The sequence below is a fragment of the Berghia stephanieae genome, chromosome 12 (assembly GCF_034508935.2).
Source record: "Berghia stephanieae isolate SIO BIC M18660-M18661 chromosome 12, UCSD_Bste_1.3, whole genome shotgun sequence".
NCBI classification, from domain to species: domain Eukaryota; kingdom Metazoa; phylum Mollusca; class Gastropoda; order Nudibranchia; family Aeolidiidae; genus Berghia; species Berghia stephanieae.
In genome coordinates this window covers 24,418,489-24,426,595 of record NC_088371.1, presented here as the reverse complement: position 1 = coordinate 24,426,595, position 8,107 = coordinate 24,418,489, and the positions used below count along the sequence as shown (strand labels likewise).

General features: G+C 35.6%; 1 long non-coding RNA gene across 1 annotated transcript; it reads left to right on the top strand.

The window, feature by feature from the left end:
* The first annotated feature begins 5,282 nt into the window (after positions 1-5,282).
* On the top strand, positions 5,283-7,883 carry LOC144958046 (uncharacterized). Its single transcript, XR_013642320.1, has 2 exons — positions 5,283-5,469; positions 6,633-7,883. It is a non-coding gene; the product is annotated as an uncharacterized LOC144958046 (long non-coding RNA).
* Positions 7,884-8,107: the final 224 nt, after the last annotated feature.

Genomic DNA, 8,107 nt, shown 5'->3' with positions numbered 1-8,107 from the left:
GTGAACGTCCAAAAAAGGGCACTGTTCGGGAGTTGATGTCCCTGACGAGAGAGCGGCCATCTTTTTATGTTTACATTGGAGATTGGCCGGGTATGTTGTGTTGTGTGAAGCAAATTAGTTCGTAACTCGTTTTCTACCTGGGGGACAGACTTAGCATCTTATGAATGCCACATCCTCAAATTTTGATCAGATGTATAAACTTTTTGTTATTTGTTGGGGTTCTTTTTTTTTTTTTATTTTGGTGGGTGGGGGTGCGGTTGGGGTGGGAACGCGGGGGGGGGGGGGGGGGAGTTGTTTGTTTGTTCAGATATTTTGGCTACTTTTTAATTTTTAAATTTTATTTTGGATTGTCTGGGGGGGGGGGGGGGGGGTGTTGTTTTTTGTGTTTTTTTCGGGAGGGAGAAGTGTTTGGTTTTGTTTGTTTTTTTTTTTTTTTTTGTGGTTTGCATTTTAAGGAGAAAAAAAAAGACATTTATAAACCTTGACAAAATAAATAATATACATAACTCAAAATTATATTTTAACAACTAAACGACTTCGAAATAATAATAATACCCGTTTCAGTCGATTAGTCACATATTGTCATTAATTATAAATAATTATGACAAATTGATTACAGTTCCTACTGACATTTGACATAATGATGGTAACGCCACCCAGCATTCGTCATTCCATTTTCATTGCCATATCGATTAGCGACAAACACTCACTCACAAGCAGTTAATTTCATTAAACATTTTCTTTACATAGATAGAACGCCTTACTTGCATTTTGGTCATAACATTATAATTCCATATTTAATAATGATGATGACGGTGATGATAATGATGATGATGATGATGATGACGATGATGATGATGATGATGATGATGATGATAATTATTATAATAATGATGATAATAACGATGACGATAATAATAATAATAATAATGATAATAATAATAATAATAATAATAACAATAATAATAATGATAATAATAATAATAATAATAATAATAATAATAATAATAATAATAATAATAATAATAATAATAATAATAAATCAACAACAACAACAATAACAATAACAATAATAATATTTTTTTTAAATAATAATAATCATAGAAATAATAATAATAATAATAATAATAATAATAATAATAATAATAATAATAATAATAATAATAATAATAATAATAATAATAATAATAATAATAATAATAATAATAATAATATAATAATAATAATAATAATAATAATAATAATAATAATAATAATAATAATAATAATAATAATAAAATAATAAGTGTTTAATTAGAGAATGGTAGATTCGTATTTACATTTATATTGTGTGTGTATGTGTATGTGTGTGTGTGTGTGTTTGTGTGTGTGTGAGTATGTGAGCTGAGTGATTGTGTCTTTGTGTAAGTATTTGTGTTGTGTGTGTAATTTGTGCATTTGTGAATATGTGTGCGCGGGCGCGCGTGTGTGTGTGTGTGTGTGTGTGTATGTATGTGTGTGTGAATGAATGAGTTGGTGCGCGTGTCTGTTGGAGTGTATGTAAGTAAGTGATATTGTGTGTGTGAGTGTGTGTGCGTGTGTGTGTGTGTGTGCGTGTTGTGCGTACATCGTCAGAGTTCTCAAATTCCAAGTGAGCGAGGGTGTGTCTGACATTAAGGGTCAGAATTTCATTCTCTCTTGCTCTCTCTCTCTCTCTCTCTCTCTTCTCTCATCTCTCTCTCATTCTCTCTCTCTTTCATCTATATATTACTATTCTATCTTCTCTCTCTCTACTCTGTTGGTGTCTGTCTCTCTCTCTCTCTCTCTTCTCCCTCTCTCTCTCTCTCTCTTCCTTCTCTTCTCTAGCGTACTCTCTTCGTCTCTCTCCCTCATATTCTTCCTATGTCTATCTTCTTCTATCATCACTATCTTCTTATCTAGCTATCTATCTATTATATCTATCTCTCTCCTCTCTCTCCTCTCTCTATTCCTTCTCTCTCTATCTCTCTCTCTCTCTCTCTCTCTCTCTCTCTTCTCTCTCTCTCTTCTCTAAGCTACTCTCTTTCCGTCTCTCTCTCTCCCTCAATCATTCTTCATTCTATCATCTATTATCTATCTATCATCTATCTATCTCTCTCTCTCTCTCTCTCTCTCTCTCTCTCTCTCTCTCTCTCTCTCTCTCTCTCTCTCTCTCTCTCTCTCTCTCTCATTCTCGTCTAACATATAATAATTAAGACCAGTGATTTACTAAAGTGTCATCCACATGTCTGATCGGATCCATTTCCGCCATGACAAATGATCATCTCTGGCGTGAGTAGGATAAGACCGTCTGTGTGAATAACCTTGTGGAAACTAGTGCGGGGCGGTCCTTGGCAAGCTTAAGGACCACGGTCCTACGGTCCTTGGGAAATGAAGACCGCAAGGACCGGTCTCTAGACCGGTCCGTTCATTCTTGAACCGTTAAAGACCGCTACACGATGAAAACCGTGGCCTACAGGAGTAAAACACACGGAGTATGTCACACTCATTTCAAATTGTAACCTAATTAGAGAAGAGGGGTGATGCCTTCTTTATTTGCTCACCGTACTTCATTGTTACTTCGATAATTTAATAAAATTTGAAATTTATCCCCATTAACGGAGATAATGGCATCGCCCAAGGCGTTGATCGAGTTGTTCGTGGCGTTGATACACACACGCAACTCCTACCCCCCCCCCCCCCCAACACACACACATTAGAGGGCAGCGAGCATTGAAGAGTAAGAGAGAGACGTGAAGTTATAATAAGAGGGGGTGGATGAGGTGATAAGAGGGGTCGATGGTGACTTTTCGCCAGATCTAACAAACTCAGCTACCCATTCATTGCTGAGTAGACAGGGATTCAGAAAAAAATCGACTGCACCCGGGATCGATCTCTGGCCCTTTGCGTATAAAGAGAGTGCTCTATCAACTGAGCTATCGGGGTCCCCAAATATTCTATTGGACCTTTTAAAAATACAGACGTTATAACTGTTTTTTTTTTTTTGGACGGAAGAAACTAATGAAACTCATATTACTTGATTAGTTAAAACACCAAACGAAATTTTAATATTATTGTATTATTTTAAATGACAACAATGCGATAGAAAGGAGTGGCGACAAGAGATGGACAAAAGAAAACAAAAAAATCAGATTTGCAACTTGCTAGGTTCGACACAACACACACACACACACACACACACACACACACACACACATCTTTAGTAGTCACATACATTTCAAACAATAACCCATTAGAGAAGAGGGGTCATGCCTTCATCATAGATCATTGTCATTGCGATCATTATGGTGTAGTAAATTTTGAAATTTACCCCGTATAATGGAATCGTCCAAGGCGTGCGCCTCCTGTTCCCCCCATCTCACACACGAAAGGGCGGTTTCGGAGTGGAGGGAGTGGTCGTCTGTCTCTATGGTCGTCTGTGTCGTTTAGTGTATGGCAAAGGGAGGTGGGTGCGATTAATTAAGTGGGATGGGTGGTGATTGGTGGAAGATAGGCAAAGGACCGAGGCAACGAATCGCTGGGGAAGTAGTATGGCGCGAGACCGTTGAAAGGTGATAAGAAGTGAGGACCGCCGGCGGTCTTCCTCTTTGGGACTGGACCACGGTTCACAGCTAAAAGACCGTGGGACCGGTCCTCGGTCCGGTCCTCAGCGCGGCACTAGTGGAAACGGGGTTCGATTTGTCCTTAACCCTCTCCGTACCAACTATAGATAGAATGAAGTTGACGAAACTCAAGTCTTTGTTATTTTTTTTTTTTTTTTGTTATTGTTTTTTTTTCTGTTTGTTTCTCTTTTTTTTTTCGTTTTTTTTGTTTTGTTTTTTTTTTAATTGTTTGTTTTTTTTTGTTTTTTGTTTTGTATTTCCTATCCTCGTTTATGAGTAATTCTCACAAAACTGTATGATTCAGACTATAAACGTTCCAAGGTTACACATAGTTTTGTGTGTTGGTCCGTTATACCTCCGGATGGCAATGTTGTGAGCTTCTTAGCCAAGTGCATATTATCTATAGGAAAATCGTCACATTCGTTTTATAACTCAAATTTCTTTTGTACATCATAAAATCTAAAGAAAATCAACAGTGTGTTGTAGAGCATGTTTTGCTAAAGAAAGTATATATCGCAAGAATTTTACTGCTATTGTGTTTGAGTGATAAAAAATCTATTTTGTGTTAGTTGGGTGTGAAGTTTTGGGGAAAATCCTGAAAATGGCTGGAAAGGAAACAGTTAACAGACATCACTTCTCGTCGTTTTCACCAACAGAGCGGCAACTGTGATGCATAATTGAAAACTTTTGTACCCGTCATTTCATAGCCTCTTCTCACTGTAAAACCAATTTCCTTATAGATGAAAAAGGTTTAATTATTTATCTATTTATTAATATTTATTTTTGAAAGTGAGTTTTTATATAGCGCAATACCCACTAAACGTGCTCAAATCGCTTTACAAGGGTTCCCTAACCAACAGCAACACGTAACATGTAGAACGAGACATGGCGTCTGTTAGGCGATATTACCATTTTCTTTCGGACAGAGATAACGCTGTTAACGACCAGGTACTCGTTTTACACATGAGCACGGTGAGAGAATGTGAGTAAAAGAGTATTTTCCAAGGACTCAACTATGCGCCGAGCGAGGCTCGAACCCAGGACATTCCGATCCGAAAGCGAGTGTCATACCACTAGACCACATAGCCGCACAAACTTCTTAATTCTCTCCTTACCAGAATTTTAAGAACTTTTCCCAAAACGTCACACCCACACAACAGAAAAACAGATTATCTTACCTATACAGAAAAGCAATAAGTACATTATTCTATACATAATATTGTTGAGCAAAATGAGATCTACAATAATAATAATAATAATAATAATAATAATAATAATAATAATAATAATAACAGTAACAATAATAATAATGATAATATATGATAATAATAATAATAATAATAATAATAATAATAATAATAATAATAATAATAATAATAATAATAATAATAATAATTAATAACAATAGTAATAATAATAATAATAATAATAATAATAATAATAATAATAATAATAATAATAATAATAATAATAATAATAATAATAATAATAATAATATATGGAACCTCAGACCTCCTGATTACGTGTCAGACATGCTATCATTCCACCACAGAGTGACATAATTTGTCATGTTTAAACCCCGACAATAGGCTTCCTAAGTCGTGACGTAATCCTGCGCAGCAACGCATGGCAACAAACCGGCTGGCTCTAAACAGTCGAGAAAAATGGCTGACACGAACTCTATTTCCATCACCGCCCTTATGAAATACTTCTCCAATGAGCATAAAAGTGTCTCGCGAGGTGAAAATCATCATCTCAGTCAGGTCATGTTTTGACTTTCACTTACTCAGATGGCTTGATGTTCGGCAAAGTTCAAGCCAGCATGAAGAATAAAGAGTATTCTGTGAAGGTAAGTCATTTCGTCTTCTCATTCTCACTCTCAAAATCTCACATCTCCGTAAAACATCTCGTTGGACAATAATCAGTTTACTTTGAGTTTAGGCAGATTTAGTATATCCAATGGAAAGATTTAACTGTTTACGTTCGATTTTAGTTAGGGAGAGAGAGAGGGAGTCATTGAATTATTGTGTTTTTATCTTATGGACCACGGACTTTGAGTCTTTGAGGTCTTAGTCTTAGTCTTGCTTCGCTAATTTTCGTTGCTATTGACTATAGTCTACTACATACTATTTAGTATCGTGTTGTAACCTTTATTATAATACTCATATGAGCATCACAATCACCAATCACGCTAGACATTTTATCATAATACTTCATGTGGGGCAGCGTGGATCAGCGGTACGGTTTTTGCTTCGTACCCGAAAGGTACCGAGTTCGTTCACCCGCCGCTGCGCTGTGTGGCCTTGAGCAAGTCACCTCGCCCTAGCTTAATTTGCGGCGCTGCACCGCGGTTATTCCAGTCTTCCCTGGGAATAGACCCTAGAGATAAATTTCCTCTATGGGATGAATAAAGGATTTATTTAGACCAGTGTTAGTCACGGTAAACTAAATTTCCTATTGGGTTAAGGTGTAATGTAAATGTTGCTGCTTGAAACTCGAAGAAATCAATAACATTGTGAAATTGAATGTGAACTTCAATTTAATATACGAAAACAGATAAAATGGACGTTTCGGGTTTCCCCCTTATCAACAAAGCAAGATGAATGAAAGAATCACTTAATTTGTTTTTTTAATTGAGTTTTTATACAGCGTAATATCCACTAAATGTGCTCAAAGTGCTTTACAAGGGGTCCCTGGCCAACAGCAACATTTAACATGTAAGACGGGACATGATGCCTGTTGGGCGATATTACAATTTTTTCGGACAGAGACAACGCTGTTAACGGCCAGGTACTCATTTGACACCTGAGTACGGTGAGAAATTGTGAGTAAAGAGCCTTCTCCAAGGACTCAACTATGCGCCGAGCGAGGCCCAAACCCAGGACCTTCTGATCTGAAAGCGAGTGTCATACCACAAGACTACAACAGACGTTTTATTAGTTTGTTTGTTTTTTGCCTATTGAGCATGGTCGCAGCTCTAAATTTGAATCTTTTATTCTTTTACTTCCACAGATCTATCTTGATGATGCCTTGGGTTGATTCAGTCCAAAACTAATTTGTGTGGTTTTATTTAACAATGTTAATGACATTGAACATACATTGATACAACAATGCCATAATTTGTCATGTTTATCATGTAAAATCATGTATGGACCTACAAAACCATTATTTTGAATGGTGATTTGATGATGATGAACAAAATATGTGTGTTGTACAAAATAAATGGCAAAGCTAACAAAATGCAGTCTCCTTAATAAGAGGAGACTGGGGATTGACAAGTGCTGCAACAAATTGAAAAATAATATCAGATGTTTCTCTTAACATGGTTGGAATATATGAGAGGATGTTAACATTTTTCAGTCTTTCATTAGCTTTCTCAACATGAATTCTACATGAAGCAATTTCTTTTGTTAACAAAATCTCATTTTCAGTAAATTTATTATGTAAAAAGGAAGGAATATTTACAGTTACTCCTTGAGGTAAAATATCTTGAATCAGGATGGGGTTTTACCTTTATTACCTTTATCTGCTAAAATTAAATCTCCAGGGCTTAAAATTAAAAGTTTTAGTAATCCACAATTTTGTACAATGACCTTATCCGAGACAGACCCTGGATACAGTTTAGAAATAAAATTTATCACACCATTTGGACTCAGACCAACAAGAGCTTTAACAGAATTCATGGACCTATAAGAATAAATTAAGAGTTGTTTATCCATTTCTTTAGGAATAGCAATTTGGTCATCTGTACAATCAATGATCATTCTGCAATTTGGAAATCTTAAAAATGATGATGGAGCTGATAGTTTATTTTTATGTCTAGAAGGGCATGTAACCTTCATAACATTTTCAAAGAGAAGCTTATGGCTTATGTAAAACATGAATAAAAGTTTGTATAATATTTGTTATAGTACTTTCACTAACGCTAAACAATTGTGAAATATGAAGGTTAGCGTAGTTCTGTCTAAGTTTCATCAGTGTAATAATGAAAATTTTGTCTTTTAATGCAACTGTCTCTTCCTGAACTTCCCATCCACTATAATAAATAATGTTACCTCTAAAGCACTCAACATATTGAACAATAATATTAAATATTTTAAAACAATGTACACCTGTCTCCATTCGAAGAACTTTTTCTGTAAGGCTTGAAACAGTGTAAGTGCGTTGAATCTAACTTAGTTGGGTTTTTTAAAGCTAGCTATTTCCTTATTTTTGTCTGTAATTTCTTGTTCTTGAATTAAATTTGTTGTTCTATTTAAAATATCCTCACTTGTTCTACAATCTGTTTTTTTAAAAGATGGAATCATGTGATGATGGTGACGAGAGTTGAGATGATGATGAGGGAGAAGATAATGAGGATGATGATGAGGAGGAAAATAATGATGATGAGGAATCTGTTTTTTTTAAAGGTGTGACTTTGTGATGATGATGAAGAGAGTTGAGCTGATGATGATGATGATGATGATGATGATAATGATGATGATGAT